Genomic DNA, 12,664 nt, shown 5'->3' on the forward strand with positions numbered 1-12,664 from the left:
ATGACATGGTTTAATACGTTTGGTGTGGAGGAACTTAAGTGGCCTTTACAGAGAACTTACTTGAACCCTATGGAACAATTTTGGGATAAATTGGAATGCCGATTGCTAGACATTTCTCACTCTACATTAAGATCAAACAAATACTCATTTGGCTAAATGAATACAAATTCCCATGGACATACTTCAATCTTCTGCAAAGCCTTTCCAGATGCATGAAGGCCATTATAGCTGCAAAGAAGAGATAAACTCTATAATAACGGCCATGGTTTGACAATGGAATAACCAATATACGCATACAGATGTCATGGTCCGATGTTCTAAAAATTTTAACCATGACATCTGGTGGGAGTGCAGGCCTTTTGGGCTGAGGTGTTTCGGATCCTCTCAACACTTTTTGAAGTGCCGTTACCACCCAATCCTACTGTGGATCTTCTCATCAACAAAGCCATGGCTCTCACTCACTGTCAGTTCAAGCTTCTACTCCATGTCACCACGACAGCCTAACCATTGCAAAAGCTTGGAAATCCCACTATGCATCCTAGTAATTAAAAATAGAATAATATATAATTCACACCAAGATTGGATCAATTATATTAGATAGCTTTACCTTTTACAAAAAACTCTGGAAGCCCTGGGTCAATCACTATTTTCCTCCAGACTTTGAGGATACCCTGTTGCTGCCATCACAGCCCAGACATAACCCTCCCATTGGAAACAACGGTTTACACCCAGTCCTGTAGTCCAGATCACTCCTAGGGGGAGTTGCTCCCCTCCTCCCTCCCACAGTTTCTCACCTGAATACCTCATCTTTCTGTACCTCTCCCGGCTTAGTAATTTTCCATTGGCTGCCACCCCCTTATTTATTTTTCTTTTCTTTCTGCTGCTTATTTTCATTAGTGTCCTCCCAGATCTCACCTGTGCTTCCCTGAGGCCTCCCTGTTAGTGGTGTGGTGCTGCAGCCCTGACACGCCACCAGAAGGCTGGTATTTAAACACCCTGGTATGGATGATTTACTCTACCTCACTACATCTTTACCTGTATACACAATCCTCCTGAGCCACCAGCCTACTCCAGTGTACGTGTTTGAGGCCTGTCCTCTTCTACCTGACGCTATGTACAATGTGATTATACTCATTCTCCCTCTGTGTTTGTTGCCTATGGATGGCATACATTTCCTATTGTTTTTAAGTACACCAGCGCATAGTAAAACTCATAAACATGTAAAAGTGGCAGAAGAAAAAGACTGGGTGGGCAGATTCTGCCCTTTTTTTGGGGGGGGGGGGGGGGGTGGTTGTCTTGTTTTCTTTTTTTTATGTTAACTTTTTTGTCTTAGTATAGATCTATACTTGTCCCAAGCATGTTCGAAGCGATTTACTGTTGACTGGCTCACTACCTCTGCTGGAACTTTACTCCAAGCATCAACTATTCTCAGTAAAATGCTTTCTGAGATTAGTTTTGAACTTTCCTCCAGTTAGTTTAAGATCATGTAACTCTCTAATAAAATGTTTGAACAAGAAAAATTTTGACCACATAGTGGCATCTAGCTATGTTAAGGATGAGGGCGCAGGAGCATACCACCAACAGAATGTGGTATGCAGAAGATAAGGCTTAGGCTCCATGCACACTGGGCATTTTAATAACACTGGTAACATTAGCTGTGTAAGGTCACATTAAAAATGTGAAATTTTAAGCGGTTTTTAGCGTTTTTGCATTAGCGTTTAGCCATGTTTGTGTTATTTAGCGGTTTTTTTTGCTCAAAAAAAGTCCAAAAACGCCAGTTTGCCACGATTTACCACGTTTTTCAGAGTTAGAGCATTTTTACAGCTAAAAAAAAAAAAACTCTAGAAACCCACTAGTTCTGGGTTTTTTTTGCAGCACTAAAATGTTGATTACAGTCTGTGTGCATGGACACATAGGCTAACATGTTGGGGCATTTACTGGCTGTAGAAAAAAAAAAATCTCAAAAGCCAAAACCTGCAGCTGTAAAAACATCCATTGGGACATAAACTGGACCTTCCAGCCTCCTGTGTCTCATAGCAGCCACATGAATTGATATGGTTATGCTTACACACTTGTCTTAAAGGCTTAGTCCGTCCACTTTTGTGACCACGTTTTGTGTTACACCAATATTTAGGTTGTGACATAAAATATGGTCACATTCCCCATCCCTCCATGTTCAAATCGATCCCCCCCTTTTACTCTTACCTGAATTGCAGGGTTCTTCTCCCTGCAGCATTGGACTTTTGGATTAGGCTCAATTTAGTTTATACATCCTCTCCCAAAGCAATCTAAACGTGTTAGTACTAAACTTTCAGTAAAATACTAGGCGGCCTCAGTTGTCGAATGATGTGAAACAGACACCACAGGGTATTCAAATATCCCCAAAACCCAGGGGATTGTGCAATATGCAAGTTTTTGAATCTAGAAAAAGCACACATCCCTCATTTGCATTTACCTCTCCATGAGCACCTTTTTACACAATCACAGTAGGTTTGTGAACAGAAATGAACAGACATTATGAAATAACATTAGTACAATTTTATTACAATAAATAAAACAAAAACCAGCGTACATGGAAGTTATTTATTTACATACAAAAATAAATATGCAATAAATTAACTGAAATTTGGAATTTTTTTCATCAAGCTGCTATCACTAACTTAAACATTAGCAATTTTCTCAGTGCGTGTAGATTTTAACAGCAGACATTTTAAATAAAACGGTCACATTTTTTGATTTCTGTGTTAGGCTAGCAATAACATTTGGAAATTGTCCTCCTAGCTGGAGAACCACTGGCAATTTTGTCCCATACATAAAATGTGTGCCATTTCTGGTAAACAGAGTTTGGTTGTAGTTATTCTTGGAAAGTGTTTTATGTCATAACTAGAGATGAGCGAATCGAACATGACGAAGTGGAATTCGTTTCGAAGATTAGGAAAAATTAGGCGCCGAATCCGAAAATTAGCAAACTTCGGATGCACGAATCGAATTTTCCCAAAAATGGCGGCGACATGTGTGGCGACGGAGCGGGGATCTCTGGGAAGGCGCGCAGACAAGGCGCGCTGACCCATAATGCATTCATTCATGACATGTGATCGCATTAGCAAATCAGCAGCCAGCCAGCCAGCACTGTGTAATGGTGGAGCTATAAATCGCGGCCATCTTAGAATTCTCCATTAGCCTCCGGTCATTCAAGAGAGACAGACCTGTCTGTATTAGGGACAGAGTTAGGGCCACAGAATCGTTACTCAGGGACACAGAATCGTTACTCAGGGACAGACACAGAATCGTTACTCAGGGACAGACACAGAATCGTTACTCAGGGACAGACACAGAATCGTTACTCAGGGACAGACACAGAATCGTTACTCAGGGACAGACACAGATTCGTTACTCAGGGACAGACACAGATTCGTTACTCAGGGACAGACACAGAATCGTTACTCAGGGACAGACACAGAATCGTTACTCAGGGACAGACACAGAATCGTTACTCAGGGACAGACACAGAATCGTTACTCAGGGACACAGAATCGTTACTCAGGGACACAGAATCGTTACTCAGGGACACAGAATCGTTACTCAGGGACACAGAATCGTTACTCAGGGACACAGAATCGTTACTCAGGGACAGACACAGAATCGTTACTCAGGGACAGACACAGAATTGTTACTCAGGGACAGACACAGAATCGTTACTCAGGGACACAGAATCGTTACTCAGGGACACAGAATCGTTACTCAGGGACACAGAATCGTTACTCAGGGACACAGAATCGTTACTCAGGGACACAGAATCGTTACTCAGGGACACAGAATCGTTACTCAGGGACACAGAATCGTTACTTTCTGCTTCACAACCACTATTGTACGTTCAAAGAGTTAAATCCTGTTTTATGTTTGGGGTGCTTATTGAATTAAAGAGTATGTCAGACAACACGCAGAGGAGTGGCAGAGGAGGCAATGTTTCAGGAGCGAGCAGACGTGGCAGCAGAGGAAGGGGTCGAGGCAGCACTAGTCACAGCCAGAGGCCAGTGCTCCCGGTGTCATCCAGCGGTCGTGTCTCCACCGACAACCCTGCCGTCATCGATTGGTTGACTCGGTCGTCTTCCTCTTCCCAGGTCACCTCTGACACCTACAGCCAACGGTCGGTGGGTACGTCAGACACAACCGTTAGTTGGCATGGCCCGGGAGCAAGCCCACTGAAATCACGTGTCCTCTACCTGCCCCTGTCCTTTGGTGTTCCCTCACCAAGCGAAGTATCGCATGCTGTGGGCTCAACCCCACTGTACAGTGAGGAAGAGCTAACAGAGGGCGGTCAGGAACGGGGGGAGACATCCGCCTCTTCAGCAGCCAGGCGAAGAAGTACTGGCGAGGAGAGTGGCTCGGTAGCCGGTCTAGAGACAGGTCTGTCTCCTGACCCACACGCAGCCGAGGGGGCTAGTAGTGACGCGGAGACCCTAATTGATGATGATGAGGCTGATCGCACTTGGCAGCCTAGTCGTCATCAGGCTATTGCTTCCGCATCATCAGGAGAAGAGGGTGCCAGCTTGCCAGCGAGCAAAACAGTCGGTGGGTTTCCCAGGAGGCAGCAGGGTCGCAGCAGTGGCAGTGGAGGCAAATGGCCACGGAGTAGAGCACCAGCTCCACTGCAGCCTACCACCACGGCCAGTAGTGGTGCCGGTGTGCACGGAGGAAGTAGCAGTCAGCCAGTGAGGAGTAGCGGGGGCAAAGTTTCCTACTCGGCGGTGTGGCAATTTTTCGTCAAGCCGCCCGAGGAAGTAAACGTAGCCGTATGTCGACTATGTGGCCAGAAAGTCAAACGTGGCCAGGGGGCCCATGCTGGGACTACAGCGTTGCGTCAGCATATGCAGCGTCGCCATTCGGTGGCCTGGGAAAACCGTGATAAAGATACGGCGGTTCTGCCTGCCCCAGCCCCCGCTCCATCACCCGCTCCGTTACTTGCTCAGTCACCCGACGTCAATCGCCCTCTATCAGCCAGTCAAGGCTCCAACACCTCTGCTGAGGGGAGTTGTCGCTCGTTGGCATCTTCCGCTCGTTCAGATGCTGCTCCTCCTGCTACTCCTCTTCACGGATTCCGTCAGCAGTCTTTCTTGGAATCCGTTTCCAAGGGACAACAGTTTGCGAGCACGCACCCGACGGTGCAGAAGCTGAACGTCCTCCTGTCCAAGTTGCTGGTGCTGCAGTCCCTCCCTTTCCAAGTGGTGGACTCAGCACCTTTCCGAGAAATGATGGCTTGTGCCGAGCCGCGGTGGAGAGTGCCAAGCCGGCATTTCTTCGCCAAAAAGGCAGTGCCAGCCCTGCATTCACATGTATTAGAGATGGTGGGCCAGTCTTTGAGCATGTCGGTCTCTGCCAAAGTGCACGGCAGCGCCGACGTGTGGAGCTGTAACTACGGTCAGGGACAGTACATGTCATTTACGGCCCACTGGGTGAACGTGGTGTCGGCACAGCCGCACCAGCAACTTGGACAGGTCACGCCGCTTTTGCCTCCACGTTTGCACGTCCTTGGTCCAGCAAAGATGTCCGCCTCTACCACCTCTTCTTCCGCCGTGTCCTCAGCCGCCACCCCCGTGCCAAGTTCCATTACCCGACCGGCATATCACATGTGCAGGGCGCAACGGTGTCACGCTGTGCTGCACCTGGTATGCGTTGGCGAACGTAGTCACACAGGGGAGGAACTTCTGAGTGTAATGAACAGAGAAATCGACAGATGGCTGTCTCCGCGCAAACTGAAAATCGGAACCATGTTGACCGACAACGGAAAGAACATGGTGTCTGCTCTGCGTCAAGGAAGGTTGTGCCATGCGCCATGCATGGCTCACGTGTTCAATCTGGTTGTCAAGCGGTTCCTAAAATCCACCATCCCACTGCAAGACATCCTTAAAATGTCACGTAAACTTTGCATGCATTTCAGCCATTCCTACACCGCAAAGCACACCCTCCTTGAGCTGCAGCGGCAGAACGGAATTCCACAGCATCGCCTGATCTGCGACGTTGCAACAAGGTGGAATTCAACCCTACATATGTTAGACCGCCTTTACGAACAGCGAAAGGCCATCACCGATTTCCTGATGTTACAAGCGGATAAAGGTACTCCCCTGTGTAACTTAGATGTCAGCCATTGGCAGCTCATGCGTGACACCTGCCGCTTGCTCAGGCCCTTTGAGGAGGCCACGCTATTCGTGAGTCGGCAGGACTATGGGATGAACGACGTCATTCCTCTGTTGCACGTCCTGGAACAAATGCTGTTAACAATGGCTGGTCAGGGTGCGGTAGACGTGGCGCACAGATCTCAACGCCACGTGACCCCTGTGGGGGCAGGACAGGAAGAAGAGGAGGAGGTAGAGGAGGACATTGGTGCTCAGGAATTATTGAGTGAAATGGGTGGTTTTTTCACTCAGCGGACAGGAGTGGAGGAGCAGGAGCATCTGGTAGAGAAGGAGGAGGAGACAGAGGACCCAGACGCACCGTGGCAGTATGCTGTGGAGATGGAGGCAGGGAGTCCCTCGCATTCCTTGGCACAAATGGCCCATAGCATGCTCGGTTGCTTGCGTAGCGTCAGCCGAATAATAACCATCAGACAGAGGGATGACTTTTGGCTGTCCACCTTGTTGGACCCTCGCTACCGTTCAAAAATGGTGGCCTTTTTCACACCTGCTGAGAGGGAGGCCAAAATAAAGTACTATAAAAACCACCTATGTAGTCAGTTGGTCTCTGCCTTTCTGCGCCAACGTCCATCCTCAGACACTGTGGGCCCTGTGCGCTCGCGTTCCGCTGCCATGGCAGCAGGGGAGGGGTGGGGTGGTAGGAGCAGTGGCAGCTCCACCAGCAGCGGCTGCCTCAGTCTGCAGTCGATGATGAGTAGCTTTCTTCACCAGCGCAGTGAGGAAACTACTAACCAGCCGCAGCAGCAGCAGCATCAGGTGGACCTGGAGCAGGACCTCAAACAACAGGCTCGGGCCTACTTGGACAGCACCCTGCCAATCGACGACTATCAAGAGTCCAATGGCAGAGTGGCGGAGCAGAAGCAGCTTCAATTGAAGGCCATACACAGGCCTAGGTTTAAAAGTCCCTCACAGTTAATTCCAATAACGAACTCTACTCCTCCGTGCAATCTACTTACGAGACCCTGGGCAGGTCTGGGTCCAATTTGTGGTAGAGACTGGTTTTGTTCAGCCATGCTTGAGTGAGTAATAACAGGTCTGTGCTGCCCTTTGGTGTCTGGCTTAATGCGCACAACACTGAACGTCCCAGCGTTTGTCAACGATTTGCCGTTAAGTGATGCAAACCCGCTGAACCACGTTCATGAGGAGCCGGTACAGGGGGCCATGAATCAGTATGGACCTGGCAGCAGCGTGAGCAGACGACAGAGGCACATGGCGCAGGGTGGCGGTGTAGGCAGCATTATTCTGAAGCCATACACAGGCCTAGGTTAAAAAGCGGAAGCCGTCAGCAGCGTGAGCAGACGACAGAGACACATGGCGCAGGGTGGCGGTGGATGCAGCAGCAATGGAAGGCCATACAGCACCCTATCACAAAATGGAACCCAAAAACAGTGTAAGGAGACCTGAAAGTGGCACATGGCAGAGTCTGGCGATGAAGTCAGCAGCAATGGGAGGCCGTACAGGGACCCATGACACACTCTGGACCTGGCAGCAGCAAGAGGAGGCAGTACAGGGGCCCATGGCAGAGTGGCGAAGCGTAAGCAGCTTAAATTGAAGGCCATACAGAGGCCTATGTTAAAAAGTCCCCCCAGCTGCAGCGTGGGGAGACGACTATTAGTCGTCTCCCCACGCTGCTGCTGGGGGGACTTTTTAACATAGGCCTCTGTATGGCCTTCAATTTTAGCTGCTTACGCTCCGCCACTCTGCCATGGGCCCCTGTACCGCCTCCTCATGCTGCTGCCAGGCCCGTAATCTGCCATGGGCCCCCGTACCGACTCCTCATGCTGCTGCCGGGCCTGTAATCTGTCATGGGCCCCTGTACCGCCTCCTCATGCTGCTGCCAGGTCCAGAGTGTGTCATGGGTCCCTGTACGGCCTCCCATTGCTGCTGTCTCCATCGCCACACTCTGCCATGTGCCACTTTCAGGTCTCCTCACACTGCTGGTGGTTTCCATTTTGTCATAGGGTGCTGTATGGCCTCCCATTGCTGCTGCCTCCACCGCCACCCTGCGCCATGTGCCTCTGTCGTCTGCTCACGCTGCTGACGGCTTCCGCTTTTTAACCGAGGCCTGTGTTTGGCTTCCGAATACTGCTGCATCCACCGCCCGCCCACTGCTGCTGCCAGGCCCGTAATCTGTCATGGGCCCCTGTACCGCCTCCTCATGCTGCTGCCAGGTCCAGAGTGTGTCATGGGTCCCTGTACGGCCTCCCATTGCTGCTGTCTCCATCGCCACACTCTGCCATGTGCCACTTTCAGGTCTCCTCACACTGCTGGTGGGTTTCATTTTGTCATAGGGTGCTGTATGGCCTCCCATTGCTGCTGCCTCCACCGCCACACTGTGGCTCCACACTCTGGTTTTGGCCCCGTGACTGCCCAAATGAGTGAAGTGTGCGGTGATTCTAAGATCGACGGCACTCATCTGCATGTCATACTGACTGACAGTATTAGTTCTCTTCCCCAGCAGACTCCAAGGGCATTTAAATTAAAGGTACAGTGTTCTGCACTAATATAAAGGCTCTCTGAAGCCTAGAAACACCCTTTTTATAAGTTAAATTCGCAGCGAATATATTCGCCTCGAATCAAATTTATTCCGCGAATTCGGCGAATCAGCCGAATCGAATTTTTGAATAATTCGCTCATCTCTAGTCATAACTTCTGCTTTTTTGCTTCTTGAATAAAATAACTCACTCGTGTCCACTGAAAATGCATACTGGCCCTCCTTTTCCAACATTTAGCTGTAACATGCCATTCTTTTATGACCACAGAGGTTATGACATGTAACAATTGAATGTTAGATAACAGGACCTAATCTTGACTTGGATTAAATTTGGGACCTGTATAAAGTCTGGGCTTAGCATCCAGGGTCCTCCCTATGCACAACATGCCTGTACTGTACCAATAATATACATTTTACACCCATGGATATGAAAGGTTCACTTTAAGAGAGACAAAGTATGCCCTTTTGAGGATTAGTTAGAATAAGTCTTGTGTTCTGAATACTGTGCTTATACACTATCTTTTGTCCTTATGAACAGACATGTTACCAAAAGTACGCAGAAGAGCACAAAAATGGTTCGATCAAATTAGGAAACTTCAAAAGGATGATTACCGGTATTCGTTCATATGTACACTGCAGAATATATTTCTGAACGATCTATACTGATGTTTGAATGGACATGTTCAAATTCTATTTTGAAAGAATGTCATCATGCATGTATATACGGTGCATTGAAAAAGTATTCATACCCATTGAAAATTTTCCACATTTTGTCATGTTACAACCAAAAATGTAAATGTATTTTATGTGATAGGCCAACACAAAGTGGCACATAATTGTGAAGTGGAAGGAAAATGGTTTTCAAAATTTTTTACAAATAAATATCTGAAAAGTGTGGCATGCATTTGTATTCAGCCCCTATTACTCTGATACCCCTAACTAAAATCCAGTGGAACCAATAGCCTTCAGAAGTCACCTAATTAGATCAAATTACACACAGGTGAACTCTATTTACTGTTCTATGAAGCCCATAGAGGTTTGTTAGAGAATATTAGCAAACAAAGAGCATCATGAAAGCCAAGGAACACACCAGATCAGGGATAAAGTTGTGGAGAAGTTTAAAGCAGGATTAGGTTATAGAAAAAAATCCCAAGCTTTGAACATCTTACGGAGCACTGTTCAATCCAGCATCTGAAAATGGAAAGAGTATGGCACAAGAGCAAGCTTACCAAGACATGACCATCCACCTAAACTGACAGACCGGGCAATGAGAGAATTAATCAGAGAAGCAGCCAAAAGGCCCATGGTAACTCTGGAAGATCTGCAGAGATCCACAGCTCAGATGGGAGAATCTGTCCACAGGACAACTATTAATCGTGCACTCCACAAACCTGGCCTTTATGGTAGAGTGGCAAGAAGAAATCCATTGATGAAAGAAATCCATAAGAAGTCCAATTTGCAGTTAGTGAGAATCCATGTGGGGGACAAAGCAAACATGTGGAAGAAGGTGGTCAGATGAGACCAAAATTGAACTTTTTGGCCTAAAAGCAAAATGCTATGTGTGGCGGAAAACTAACACTGCACATTACTCTGAACACACCATCCCCACTGTGAAACATGATGGTGGTAGCATCCTGTTGTGGGGATGCTTTTCTTCAGCAGGGACAGGAAAGCTGGTCAGAGTTTATGGGAAGATGGATGGAGCCAAATACAGGGCAATCTTAGAAGAACCTGTTAGAGTCTGCAAAAGACTTGAGACCAGGGCAGAGGTTCACCTTCCAGCAGGACTACGACCCAAAACATACAGCCAGAGCTACAATGGAATGATTTAGATCATATTCATGTGTTAGAATGGCCCAGTCAAAGTCCACACTTAAATCCAATTGAGAATCTGGGGCAAGACTTGAAAATTTCTGTTCACAGATGCTCTCCCATCCAGTCTGACAGAGCTTGAGCTATTTTGCAAAGAAGAATGGGCAAACATTTCACTCTCTAGATGTGCAAAGCTGGTAGAGACATCCCCAAAAAGACTTGCAGCTGTAATTGCAGCGAAAGGTGGTTCTACAAAGTATTGATTCAGGGGGGCTGAATACAAATGCATGCCACACTTTTCAGATATTTGTAAAAAAAAAAAATTTGATAACCAATTATTTTCCTTCCACTTCACAATTATATGCCACTTTGTGTCGGTCTATCACAAAATAACTACGTTTTTGGTTGTAACATGACAAAATGTGGAAAATTTCAAGGGGTATGAATACTTTTTCAAGGCACTGTAATAGGGTCATTTAAAAGAGGTACAACAGTCATTTAAAGTAAATCTTTTGTGCAGTAGCATCTTCTGTTGTAACATTGGCAGTCCAAAAAAAAACGAAACACTATCACAGACATCATTGGGCTTTCGGGTGTAAATAACAATATGTGTTTTATGCTCACCTTGAAACTCTATTTACCTCCCTAGAAATTCTAAATTAATTGATCTATTCTTCCTTGGTGTAAACACAAGATATTAAGAGGATGTATTTAATTACACTTGATGATGGCAGTGGAGATTCCCACATTTGCATCTCTAAACATCAGTGTAAAGGCACTTCAGATTAGAGGGTCATTTGAAAAATCTCATACAATCCATCCTACATGTACTGAAATGGTTAACACCAGGCTTTAGCTGGAGCTTGTGTTAAAATGCGGACGATAGGGACAAAACAAAATTCTGGATAGACTCAAATTAATCACAGTTCTAGAAAACAAGCTCCTTAAATATTTAGAATTCAGCACTGTAATGAACCACCAAATTTTATGTGTGCTGTGGACAGCCCATAGAACTAATAGCCAGTTAGATCAATTTTGGATGAGATCAATGTCACTAGAAGCCCAAATGATAAAGTTGTGACTGTCCTATTGTGCTCACACTGTCAGAAGAGAGAAATAATGTTTAGGACCAACAAAGGAACCAAGTGAAGAGGGAGATCAAATACTAGGTGGTTGTACATATTAACTACAGCTGTGGGGATAAAACTGGAGGATCTTGCCAGACTAGCACAAAGCCGAAAACACTAAGACTTGGGACACGAGTTGATGGCACTTAATAATGAACCACCAGCACCAAAAGGATGACTGTCTGAACCAGCCAGAGGTGATTTATGTCCATAACTGAGCCAGCTCTGGAGTACAAACTGTAGCCAGGCTATCTACAGTAACTACATTGTATGAAGGCAGTCTTCTGAATTTATTTACCTGCCAGCTATGAACTTTGCCTACATTACATTTAACCTACACACCACCTTGTCATGACTTGTACACATCTTGTAACTCTACATAAGCATTGCTTGCCCTGACAACAGCTAGTTGACAGGCTATATATTACCTATTGACTTCTGTACTCCAGCCTAGAACCTTGCAATACCGAAGTCACAATGCTATCATTTAGATGCTTCAGGGTCTATGCAGAGGTCTCCATGGTATCTTCTGCAGTATATCCACTGCTTGCTTTGGGGGTTTCCAGTTCCTCCATGTATTATTGCAAAAACAGCTTAACTCTGACTAGATGACGACCCAAGGTCTACAGTTATTATTGGCCAATATGAGCCTACACTTAGTTTTTTTTTTTTTTTTTCCAGACAGCATTAGTTGGTTTATTTTGGTTCCTTGCCATTTTCATCACCATAAGAGAAGAATGATCCATTGTTTCTATGACTGACAACATTCCATCTCCGATTAATCTGATTGCTTCCCAAATACTGCAATTGTGTCAATGTTCTTTCAAACGGTTGGTATGCTCTCATCAGGGTATTCAGACAAGGTCGATCAGACACGTCAATGACCAATTAGATAAAAACATTTTCTTTACAGTAGATGACTGAGTATGCCTCTACAATAGAATGGATATCTGCTTCCAGGAACATGAGCATGCCAAGTGTATAACTTGCCTGTCCTCAAACCATGTAAAGTTCTGAAAGGGAATTCAATTTATTAGGCC

The sequence above is a fragment of the Staurois parvus genome, unplaced genomic scaffold (genome assembly GCF_062004578.1).
Source record: "Staurois parvus isolate SC_StPar_1 unplaced genomic scaffold, SC_StPar_1.0 ptg000059l, whole genome shotgun sequence".
NCBI lineage: Eukaryota > Metazoa > Chordata > Amphibia > Anura > Ranidae > Staurois > Staurois parvus.